The 13,382-nt window shown below is 35.6% G+C and overlaps 1 long non-coding RNA gene across 1 annotated transcript; it reads left to right on the top strand.

Annotated features, from left to right (window-relative positions):
- The first annotated feature begins 2,039 nt into the window (after positions 1-2,039).
- On the top strand, positions 2,040-11,610 carry LOC149913176 (uncharacterized). The gene is made up of 4 exons (XR_016462036.1): positions 2,040-2,160; positions 7,738-7,849; positions 10,693-10,851; positions 11,415-11,610. It is a non-coding gene; the product is annotated as an uncharacterized LOC149913176 (long non-coding RNA).
- Positions 11,611-13,382: the final 1,772 nt, after the last annotated feature.

Below are 13,382 nucleotides of genomic sequence, written 5' to 3'. Positions count from 1 at the left end.
TGGGAAAAAATTTCTGGCTCAGGAAGAGTCTTGTCTTGTTGACAGAGCTTTAAACAAGAGGGCTTGTTTAAAGCTTTGAAGGGAAAAGAAGGTGGTAATAACCCTGCCATTTTAAAAGTAGGGAATAGCATAGCTAAGTTAGAGGGACAAGGTGATAGTGGGGTCCCTCATATTACTTGTTCATCTTATGATGAATATAATAGGCAGAAAGCTGACAGGGTTTATCACCAGGTTTTTAAACTACATTTGATGGGGGATGAGAATGTATGACTGAGGAAAAGAAAAGAGTCAGGGAACACTGTATCTTTAGGAGGCTGCAGGGGAAAATCTCAGATTTTCTCCAGAGACTTTTGAGAGGGCTCCTTCAAGAACATAATACAGCTGAAAGCACTGCTGAAGTGCCTCTATGCCACACTCACAGCATGGAAAATAAGCAGGAGGAACTGGAAGCTGTGGTGCAACTGGAAAACTACAATCTTACTGCTTATCACAGAAACATAGTAAGATGACTCACAGAACTGTAACATCATGACTGAAGTTTGTGAGATTTTTAAAAGGGATAGATGAGGTAAGAGAGGTGTGGGAGTTGCCTTCTATCTTGAGAAGTGGACGGCTGTGAAGAATTGCCGGTGAAGAGCAGTCATGAACACGCTGGGAGGCTGTGGTTGAAAATTAAAGGCAGGACCAATAAAGGGCATCAGGTGGCCAGGGGTTCCTACAGACCACCTGATCAAGGGGAGTCTGCTGATGAGGCCTTCTTGCTTAAGCTGCAAGAAGAGTCACTCTCTCAGGCTTTCAACCTGGTGGGGATTTCAACCACCCAGATGTCTCCTGTGAAAACAACATGTTGGGCTATAAGCAGTTGAGGAGAACCCTGGTTCAGATATTGGACGTACCAACCAGAACTAGACTTGGGGAATCTGGTGGAAAAAAAATCTAGACATGAGCTAGTAGTATGCTCTTGTGGCCTGGAAGGTCAGCCCAGTACCCTGGGCTACATCAAAAGAGGAGTGGTCAGCAGGGAGAGGGAAGTTATGGTCTCCCTCTACTCCACCCTTATGAGGACCCGTCTGGAGTATTGTGTTCAAGCCTGAGGCCTCCAGCACAGGAAGGATGTGGAGCTGTTGCTGAGAGTCCAGATGAGGGCCATGAAGGTGATCAAAAGACTGGAGCACCTCTCCTCTGAAGAAATGTGGAGAGAATTGGGTTGTTTAGCTTGGAGAAGAGAAAGTTCCAGGGAGATATTAGTGCAGTCTGCTAGTACTTCTAGTACATGAAGAGAGTTTATAAGCAGGGAGGAAGACTTTTTACGCAGTCTGATAGCAACAGGACAAGGGTGAATAGCTAGATATTGAAAGGGGATAGATTTACATTAGCTGTTAGGAGGAAATTTTTTATTCAGAGAGTGATGAGGCACTGGAGCAACCTACTCAACAACATTGTGAATGCTCCATCCCTGGAGGCATGAAAGCCAGATTGGATGGCACCCTGGGCATCCTAATATGCTGACTGGAAACCCTGCCTATGGCAGGGGGTTTGAACTGGATGATCTTTAAGGTCCCCTCCAACCTAAGCCATTCAGTGATCTTGATTCTATGATTAATCAAATTCTGAAAAGAATTTACATGCTGATTTATTTATTTTATATGTTCCATTAAAATTAGATGACTATGTAACATCCACAATATCTGTTTAATCCAATTCAACCCAAAAGTCATAGTACTTCTGTTATTTTCAGATAGTAATTTTATAGAATGAAATTGAAGGTGCACTTTCCTACATTCCCATGAGAATGTAAAAGAGACATGATGAACAAATCTGACTTTTTTTCTATCTGAAAGAATTGAAAGCAAAATAATCCTCAGATATAATGAACTTGATATCCTGTTAAGCTCCAAGCTGGTTATAGAATCTTTCATTACCACAAAATGTATCAGCTCAATATCTCACTCTACTTTTAGTGTCTCCTAAAGAGATCACTGGTACAAGGAAATTGAAATAGCAATCAAAACTGTTGTCTTTTTGTCTCATCCCAACATATGTGCTCCTGAGCATTGTTACATAGAAGATTGCTCCTGAACTGAGAGTGCTGAGATCTTAAATCTTCTCCATCTGATCTGAACAAGGGTTTCAAGGGATCTGAACTGCATGGTTTTGGAGGTAAAACTGGGTTATGTACACTGTCATACCCTAAAAGGAAAGGTGTTTCAGTCTCCAACACAGAGCATATAAAAGCTCATACATATAGCACTCTTGAGAAAAGAAGACCCTATTCTGGATTTTAATAATAGAATGCACATACTCTTGCTTCACTGGCAAATGAGCTGTGAGAACTGTCAGTCAGAACGTTAACATTTAATCTGTGTTCCCCGCACACTTTTTATATGCTTTTGCCTCCATCTTCTTCAGAAACAATAATCCGTTAAAAGTAATCTGTGTCTTAAGAGCATAAAGTAGCTTGTGGCACTAAGAAATCTAGAGCACTCTAATGGGGTAAGATCCTCTGTACTTTCTGAGGACAAGGGATTTGATGTTGAAAGTGCTGACATATACTGCAAGTCATTTTGCTCGTTCTTTCCTTTCTTTGCTACTAAACTTTTTTTTTTTTTTTTTTCCTGCCTGTCTGTAGACAATCAGTAGAATTTGTGGCTTAAAATTAAAATAGAAAGAGCAATTCTGCTCCACCTCACAGCAATGGAGGAAATGATATTAGGATTCTTCAGTGTAAGAACACTAAAATCATCGTAGACTGCTAAATGATAATTTGGAGAAGTACTACTTGTAAAACCACACACACGAACAAGTAGCCTATAAACCAGTGAATCTGTGTCCTCTATATCAAGTTCACTGTGCATGATCCTTTCTTGTGCTGAGCTCTGCTGATTCATTAAAAATCCTTTAGTACTACTCATTATAATTTAGAATCCATACAGGGCTCCTGCTTGTCAGCAGAGTTTTCAGGAACCAATCTGAAGGCTTTGGGAAAAAATAAGGCTTTGGAAAAAATAAAAATAAAAAATAAAAATAAAAAATCTCACAGTTTGAAAGAAAGTAAAAAAAGGAATTTTTTCTATACTGCAATAGAATCTTTAAGGAACTGGTTTGGTTTCCAGTAGTATCCCTGTGAATAGAAGCCAGATTTTCTTTAAACCAGCATTTCCCCCCTCATTTTAGGCATGAAAGTCTCTACTCTGATGGAGCATCAAGAAAGAGAGACAGGGATGGCAGGATACAGACAACACACAAAGGAGAAATAAGAAACCCTTTAAACAGGGAATGAAACACACTGTTTGACAGCTAGAAAAGAGGGGAGTGTCAGGAAGGTAAAAGGGTAGGCTCCATAGGTGTAAAAAGAAATAATGTAGTGCAGAGTAGTGGGATGTGAAGGGGTTATAATGATCATGGTTGCTGAATGTGTAATTTGCAGTGAATAATTGATCCAGTGCTTTTATCACTTTTTTTATTTTTATTTATTTATTTATTTATTTATTACTGCTTCTCATCAAGAAGATCACAATTTTCTTGCATCTGTTCCATCCTGATGATACAGTGAGTGATTTTTTACAGTTGAAGGTTGGCCTGTATACCAAACACATGTAAAATTTACTGTGAATATACAATATCAGAAATTCTAGTTCAGTTTTGATGGAACACATAAATCACATGATATTTTATATTTTCTCTAATTAGTGACTGTAACTCTAACAATTGCTGTGACATTTCTCCCAATTATGTATTCAGAATATGTTTTTCGTGAATATTCTTTTAAAACAGACTTTCTCTCCAAATGTTTATGACAGTAAAATCATTGGCAAGAATATTACAGCAATTTTTGACAGTCTAGAAAGTTTTTTTATTAAAGGGAAAGAGGTGACATGAGCGATCATATTGAATTCAAGCATATGTGATTTCTCTTCCCACATAAAAATACCTGATACGTCTTCATTAAATCAAGTAAGTCTCTAAGCCTCTGCTTGCCTCTCACTATACAAACTCAGATGTGTGTGTGACTGTAAGTTAATGTGTAGATTTCTCAGATATACAATGACATCTTCAAGGGTAGTAATTCCCCAGCTTTTATAAACAACTTGTTCAGAGGTCTGATTTCCATGTCAATGAAAAAAGAATATTTTCCCTTTACCTTTCACTGTGCACTTCCAAAAACAATCCAGTTCATCTTTCATAGTATTTTCTGTTAGGGAGCTGAAGTCATTAACAAGATGCCTAACTTCTTTACGCTGAACTAACTCAGCCTCTCCTTACATATCATAGCATAATAGAATCATAGAAATATTTGAGTCGAAGAAGAAGTTTAAAAGCCATCAACTGCAACTCCTGTGCAACGAACAAGGATACCTATAGCTAGGTCAGGTTGCTCTGGCCAGCCTGATCTTGAATGTCAAAAAGGATGGGCTCTCCACTACACCCCTGGACAATCTGTTCTAATGCCTTACCATCCTTACTGAAAACAAACAAACAAACAAACAAACAAACAAACAAACAAACAAAATTCCTTATATCTTATCTAAATCTCATCTGTTTTAATTTGAAACCATTTCCACTTGTCCTATGTAACAGACCCTGCTAAAGAATCTGTTCCCTGATTTATTGAAGTTTCTCTTCAGATACTGAAAGGCTACTATCAGTTCGCCCCAGGACCTTCTCTTCTCCAGAATGAACAGTCCCAAATCTTTCAGCTTGGATCAATCAATGATGTGGTCCTCTTACCAGACTCTCTCAACACCATGTGAATTAGAATAGACCTTTTTTGTGCTCTAATTTTGTCTTTGAAAAGTTATCTTGACCCTGCTGGCCTTCAAGGCAGTCTCCTATGAGACCTCACAGCCAATTCCCTGAACAAAGTGAAGTCTGTTCTCCTGAATTTGAGAGTCATTCATTATTGTGCTGCTTGCTTTACTCATTTCCCTCAGGATCTCTTCCTCCACTATTTCCTCTCAATAAAGTTATTCACAAACATGCAAATGAGATTTGAGGCTATATACAGAGCTGGAAATATGATACTGTCTGAAGGGAGAAAATTTTGAAAATTAAGTATATTCTTAAATGAAAACCATGAAACATTTGTTGACAAAGTTTGATGAATATTGCTTTGCTCAACCAAACAAGCCCATAGCACTAACTTATTAGTGCTTGAATTAGCAGATAAAAGAAGAAAGAAATATTTATCATACACAGCTTAGAATTCAGGTGTTCATAAGTAACTCAGGAAGTTTAAGATTACCCCTCATTAAATATATGCTGTTACTTCAAAATAATTCAGTTATTTCAAAGACAGTGTGTGGAAATAAATAGATTCCATCCTAGTGAAAGGCCTGCAGATAAGAAAATGCCACTGAGTTGTACACCAAAAGGCAGATATGTCAAGATTTTTCTGCAGTGAGACTCATCTAATTGCCTCCTATCTCAGTCTCTTTCCCTCTTAGAGAGACATGTATTTCACTCATTTTCAGCACAGCATCAGAAACCTTTTTGTTGTCTTTGAGCATCACATGCCAGACATGTCTAGTCAGCAACATCTTCATCTGGGATCAGGTGTTTCATTCCTGGAGTGACAAAGTAAGGAAAAGACACAGACTGCAGTACCACCCAATACTGCAATGAACCCCTTGTTGGGAATCTTAATTAAAGGTCAATTTACCAGAGACAACTTTCTCAGAGCTGTAGGATTTATAAAGATTTTCTCTCATCGAGTTTCCTACTATCTATAAAATATGAGATCATATTCTATCCAGAATTTTATTTTCTGTAAATTTCTAGGAATTTTTTGGGGGGCCTAAATTTCTGTATCAAATTTGCAAGAATCATACAATCCTTAGAGTAGGAAAGGACCTTTAAAGGTTACCTTGTCTGTCTCCCCTGAATGAACAGGGACATGCACAGTTAAATTAGGTTGCTCAGGACTTCATACAGTCTCACCTTGAAAGTCTCCAGGGATGGGGCATCAGCCACATCTACAGTCAATCTGTTCCAGTGCCTCATTGCTCTCATTGTAAAAGACTTTTTCCTTATGTCCATCCTAAGTCTACCCTCTTTACACTTGAAATAAAGAGAAAGATAACAAACATATAGAAAACTTGCAAGGGACACGGGAGAAATCATATAGTTACAGAGATCATAGATGTACATGCCTTTTTCATAAGGAAACTATTATATAAAAGAACATTTTAAATAAGAACATGAAGTGACAAAAGCACCATGGTGTAGAGAGGCACCTTGAGCTGTTACATTATGAAATACAGTCGGTGAAATAAAAATAAAATAAGATAAAAAATCAGGCATTCATAAATCATAGTTGAGCAATTTAAATCTGATTCTTGATACACTATATAGCCACCTGTGATGTAATCGCAGTATTACATATAAGTGGGAATATTAGAATGAAGCAACACAGCCTAATTTTGCAGATAGTAGCACCACTCTGAGTAAAAAGCAAATAGCTGATAAAAATACTATCAGAAGATATAGCTTATAGTCATTGCCAAACCATTACTGTGCTTTTTCTGAACTGTGGGGCAAGGAAATCAGAGACCTGAAGGTCAGTAACATATTGTAATCTATTTTATATGAGAAGGAAAGTAGTCACCACAAAGTATATGCACTATTCACAGACAAAATTTTGAAGATAGAAAGGCATTCATGACAGAAACCAAAGTTTGAAACAGATTTGCATACACTGCTATAAGATTGCTAAAGCAGAGACAATCATCATCCACTAAGGAAAAAACTGATGACCTGACATCAATTGATGATGCAACACCAGAATAGGCCAACACTTTATTTAGGTGAAACTTGCATCAGCATGGTAAATGTAGGCGGGGTGGAGGGAGGTGAGGGGAGGGAAGGAAAGTAAATTAGAATTTGTAATTATCCCAAACCAATTAACAACATGAAATACGTGAATTGCTCATTAATGTTAACAACTTGGTACCTGCTTTTATTCCAAGACGAAAGAATACAGCACTTGATCCATTCGTATTCAAAACAGTCATATATGATCCATAAAGGCACATGTCAAGTTCTGCCACAATTTTAGAAGTCTGACCATCATTCTGGCTTAGAATTGTTTCAAGATTTACTAATATGTGCATGGGAAGAATTTCCTTAATGTTAATGTTAACTTCCTATTTGAATAAATGTCTACCATGCTGATTGATCAAGTAAAGACTCCAGATTGACTCTATACAGTACAGAGATTCTGGGGTATGAAAGACAATCTATTATATCCAATAAGTATTTACCATTTGTCCTTTTAGAAGTTGTGTACAGCTAGAGGAGGGTTTCTGAAGGAATAATTTCAGATGAAGTCAAGACATTTGTCTCATGCTATATGGACTAATTTTTAATTTGTGTAATTTTGTTCAGATATTCTTTACAACAAAGTTTCACTGCATTTAATAAACAGAACAACACATCATTTTATTACTCAGCATTCTGTAAAAGAAATAATGTTCCTTGCCTGTACTTTGCTCTTATTTAATTTCCAACAGAAAAACAAATAAATTAATAAATAAGAATCTTCAAAGCTGAAAGCAGAAAAAAAGTTACTGGATTTAAATAGCTACAGGATATGTTTTACCTTTGCAACTACTCTTTTGCCTTTATACTTGAAGTAGGACAGAAGTCTATGCCATCCACAGGACTACTTTTTTTTTTTTTTTTTTTTTTTAAGAAATGTTACAAGACCTAATGGTATTTTCTATTTATTTATTACAATAGATACAATTTACAAAATAGAGATAAATAAACCGAAGAATATTCCTCTCATTTTCAAAGTGATAGAAATGGAAGAAGATATCTGAAGTCCTAAAGTACTCTGTTATAGCAAATAGTAAGTACTACAAAGTTTTTTAGTTTTCTTATTAAAAGAAATCAAGATGCTTTTCATCCAGCATCAGTGGTAGGCAGGTTTATGCATAATATAGCTTCTTTCTTCCTCTTTCTATTTTAAATTTATGTTCAGCACTATATGCACATTTTGTCTTGTGAAAACATTGCCTCGCAGCTTAAAATGTCCTTTTCTTTTTTGTGATGTCTCCATTAAAATTTCCCTGATGTTTTTTTAGACAACAACCAAATCTGCTCTCATATCTCTTTCATTCTGAGACTCAACATTCTGAGTCTCATCAATCCAAGCTTTCTAGATTGCTAAGAAAGCTGCTCCATTCCCTTGATCATCTAAGTAGCCCTTGTCTGCAATTCTTTCACTTTGAGTTTTATATCTGGGATTTCATAGTTCATTTATATTAGAACATGACATGGAATTAGAAAATATACATATAAAATTCTTGTTCTTGCAGTTAAAGGGAAGAATAATTTTGAAGATTAAAAAATAATCCATTGGAAGTAATTGATCTTTCTGGTCTGTTTGTTGCATGTTGTAATTTTAGGGATAGTGACTTTTTGTTATGGATTTTATTTATTTATTTATTTATTTTAACTGCTTTAAAATGTAAGGAAATTATTTGCTGATTATTAGGGATGCAACAAATGTCCATTCCAAAGACTTTTAAGGACTAAACATTGATTGCATATTTACTTGTAAATTCAGGGTGGAATTATGGTGGCTGAGCTATTCCATTTTTCTCCCTTCCACACAAAGCACTTTTAATTTTACCAATGAAAATTATTTTGGATGTATTGCTGTTCTTTTGAATGACAGTGCTGATACTAGATCCAGTAAATATGGCATGGACAAGGCATTGACTCCTCAACCTCTCATGTACATGAACACAAAAGGACTCTCTGTGAAACAGCATCAAGCAGGAGGTTCCGCCAAGTTGAACAGAGTGTTATATCAAGTGAGGAACATTACTGTCAAGAAATTACAACTTCAGTATTGACATAAATGTTGACAGCACCATTTCCAAAGATAGTGGTATCAGAACAGATTATGATTCACAGAGGACTGTCCAAAGAGTGATGACTTTGACAAAATGCTCCCAAATAAGAAAAAAACCTGAAAGGAGAACTGCAGACGACAATGATTTTATCAGGCCAGTGCTCAGATGGAGTGTGTTTTCTCTTCTGTTCTCAGATGCTTGCTGACTATAGAGATAAACTAACCATAATGAAATCTCTTTCTGCACCCATTCTCTTGTTGATGGCAGCAAGAGGCATGATAGCAGGGCATGATAAATCCTGGGTGGTGACTGAGGGTGTGTAACTGCAAACAGTGTCATCCTTCAAATAAATTTCTACAAGATTTGAGGAATGGAAGGCCAAGTCTGTTCATAATATAACCTGAAAACGCAAGTGAAGAAGTATGAGGAATTACCACTGCATCAGATTCCCAAAAGCAGAAATGAGAAAAGAATTAAGGTAGTCAGACATAAAGATGAGCATATAGCAAAAAAGGCCAGAGATGATATTTTAATCAATCTATCTGAACTTATTTCCTGTTCACACGCTAGCTCATCTAATGTGTCTGTTTTTGAGTGTATAATATTGGTGCAGATAAAGGGCAGTCAAGGGCAAACCGTGCATCCCATTTAAAAGGTAATAAGGCCAGACAGTGTAAACTTTTGTTAATGTTTGTTATGTAGAAGAGGCAAGAGAGAATAAATCATTCCTTTGTATTTCATTTAAGCCTGAAGTGTCCCAGAAATAATCTGGACCAGCTGATCTCTTTGTTACAGCTGAGAATTTTTATTTTTATTTTTAACCATAAAACAAAATAAAGTGTAACAAGAACCACTGTAAATTCATTTTGTAATATTCAGAAACTTCAGTGATATGCATACATTTTGTCAAAGAAGGGAAAACTCTTCCAATTATCAAATCTATACCAAACCAGACAACTTTACGTGGAATGATTACATAATCACATTTATGTTTGGACACTGAAAATAAAACAACAAGAGTTGTCTTCTCTCCCAGCTCTTTGTTCACCCCCAGCCTCCTCACTGGCAGGGCAGCATGAGATGAAATATCCTCAGTGTAAGCGCTGTTTTGCAACAGCCAAAACTTGGTGCATTATCAACACAGTTTTCACCACTAATCCAAAAGATAGTACCATGCCAGCTACTCTGAAGAAAACTAATTTTAGCTCAGTACAAACTAACTTACTAAATGAAAAGTAATTACAGTATGGGGGACATATTTACATCCAGCTTAAATAAGCAATAAAGTAAACAAGTCTAATCTCTAAGAAGAAATTACGTAAACATCTATGGGCATGTAAGAATACTTTAGTATTCTTAGTCAGTTCAAGTGTAGAAAGAAGGATATGGAGCTGAAACATTGCAAGAGGATGTATTAACAGTAACAGTTGCCTGATTCTGCTATGGCAGTGATAACTCTGAGTGATACATCTGAGGGTGTGAGTGAACTTTTGTAGGGAGGAGCAACATCTCAGTAAGTTTCTATTACCACTGGAAGAAAAACACCCTTTTTTTTTTTTTTTTTTTTTAAATGAGATTTTTTTTCCCCTTTTAATTGGGCATAGAAGCAGTAACAGTAACTTGGAAAGCTAACTAGAATTTTACAGAATCAATAGTTGATACCTGGGGGGTGGGGATGGGGGGTGGGTTGCGGAAAGGTAAAATATCAATGGTAAAACTAGACAGTGAACATGGACAGGAGACAACAATGATTTTCCTGCCACTAAGAAATTTTAAACTTTTTTTTTTTTTCCTTTTTTTTTTTTTTTTTTTTTTTTTTTTTAACTACAAGTGATGAAGAACTTTCTGAGCTTGAGAATAACAGAGAGTTCTTTTGAAAATAAGCCTCCTAGAGACACTGGAACAACCCAGATGTGCACAAATTCAGTTTCAAGGAATCCTTCAACATGACTGTAATTCCTTCATATATGCTCTTGCATTATGACTACAGGTAACATAATTGTATAATTGGTAAGAACATATACAGTAAGTAACATATACAGCTAAGGAAGGCTGTGTATATAATGTGCTGTATGCATACTATGAATTTTTTGACATTAAGTATTGTGTCTCAAAAAACAAACAAACAAACAAACAAGCAAAAAAAAAAACAAACAAACAACGACAACAACAAATTCTGATTCTAAGGGGGAGCAAATGATTCGAAGGAATTTGAGGAAGAGTTTATTATTATCTGCCCACATTACTTCATATTATACTGATACTAAAATATTAAATATTAGTGATAGGTGGATAGTTGAACTGCATGAAACTGAATGTCTTTTCCAACCTTGTTAATTGTATGATACTACGATTTTATAGTACACTGGTCAGCTTTACAAAAAAATGTGAAAGTGCTTTTGTTTTTTCTTTCTTTTTCTAATTCTCTTTTGATTGAATAGTGACAAATACTAACAGTAAAAGCCTAGACTTAAGAATATTGTCTACATGGCAGAAAAATAAAAATTATATGCTCTTGCTATTATTATTATTATTATTATTTTTGCACAACAGAGAAGTGTGTGCTGGAATTATTGCTGATGCAGAAAGAAGCAAAAAGGACTCGCAGTAGACGGTTGTTCTTTCAGATCTGCAAAGACATCTGGTCCTGAGTTGTAACTATACAAAATATAGTGACACCTGCTCTTCTTCACTACTGGACTCTGTAGGCAACAACATTACATTGTAAAGATAGATAAAGTAAAATAAAGAAAGGGGGCAATTTCATCTGATGTAAATTGGTTTTAGTTTAGCTGTGTCAGTTTACACTGACAGAAGATATGTTCCAAGGCTACAAAACTGACCTCACTTTCTCCTTTAGGCAAACATTGTACTGACTTTGCTGAGATCTATTTCCAGATGCTTGCATTTCAAGTCTTGTAATTCTTGGAGAGATTTTATTTGTTCATATTTTTATTATGTTTCTTTACATTTTTTTTTTTTTTAAGCTTTTAAAATTGGTGTAAAGTTTTGATTACTGACAAAAACATTTTATTTTGACTGAAGTATTGTAGTACAGAAAAAATGCTCAGTGATCTTAATGATCTAGTCATAATTAAAATCCCCCAAATCATGTGAAAAGCAAAACAAAAACAAAACAAAAACAAAACAACAGCTTCCTTATATATATATAAATAAAGAAGATAGAGAAATAAAGGCAGGAAAGATTAGAGAATATTTAAGCCAACACTATTTTAAGGTACAGTTATGTTTTTCAGATTTATCAGTTGATTACCAACATTTAATTGACAGAAATGTCAGATACTCCACATTGTTACCATGTCATTCATTTTAGCAGAATTATAAAAATTATATGGATGACCCAAGAATAAATCTGTGTCAAGTGTTTTTATTCCTAGAAGATGAACAGCAACAGAACCATGACTCTTTGGAAGTGACTGGCTATTCACATGAATGTGTACAGATGCATGATTCCTGTATGTGACTGTCACTCGTCAGACTACTTTTCATTCATATTACACTATCTAAAATTCCTGAGGGGTGAGTCTTACTGGCTTTGAATCGTATCTTCCTCTCAAACCTGAAGTCGTTTGAATTTTAAATTAAAAAAAAAGACTTTAAAGGAGTAGCTAATACATATGTGTGGAAGAAACTGCAGCGCACCTCTCTCTTTCGTGCTCCACTGGAAGCAGACAGTAGTATGCTCACCTATCTTGTTGGACTAAAGCAACTTTTAAAAATTTAATATCAAATTCTAGCAATAAATTAAGAAAATGCTGAACCAGAATTGGGTTTGAAATTAATACACATATGTTTGGATGGCTAAATGCAGAGCACCTGGCTGCTGACTACTATTAGCCAGGAATCTTTCTTTTTTTCCTCTGAGTATTCTGAAGTTCAGGGATTTTTTAGTACATGTCCTGGGGACCTCAACCCTCACAAAAGTTGATTTCTTTTCCTTTAAAACATGACTTGCAGTAGTTTTAGAATTCCTGGGGACCACTTCTGGGTGTCTCACTCTGGCTTAGTTTTTGGAAATAAAATTTGTTGTATTTCAATATCATTGTGCATAAAACAACAGTAAATGCATTTATTTCTTATAGGGCTTGTAGAAGTTTTTATTTCTTATATTTCCTCTTTTATTCACTTTTGTTGTTCTTTAACTCTTACTTTATGTTTCCTTATCTATCTTACAACCTTTAGAATGAAATCCATTTTCTACTGAAGTCAACGCTAAAAACCCAGGACTTCATTATTTTATAAATATTATTTCAGTGCCTTTGGAAAAGACACTGCACTTTCAGTAAGATGGTGATGCTACCCTGTCTGAGTAATTTAAAAGTCAGTAGGCCTTTAAAAGTTCAAAGGACAGGAAGTCCTTATTGCAGCCTTTCAATACAAAAACTAGATGGAGACCTTTAACAGAGGCATACAAGGATAGGCTAAAGACTAATTGTTTAAAGCTGAAAGACTGTATTTAAATTAGGTAAGAGGAAGAAATTCTTCACTCAAAGGGTCCTG

Source organism: Phasianus colchicus, chromosome Z (genome assembly GCF_987193195.1).
Source record: "Phasianus colchicus chromosome Z, bPhaCol1.hap1.1, whole genome shotgun sequence".
Lineage (NCBI taxonomy): Eukaryota > Metazoa > Chordata > Aves > Galliformes > Phasianidae > Phasianus > Phasianus colchicus.
This window is presented reverse-complemented; position numbering and strand designations above follow the sequence as displayed.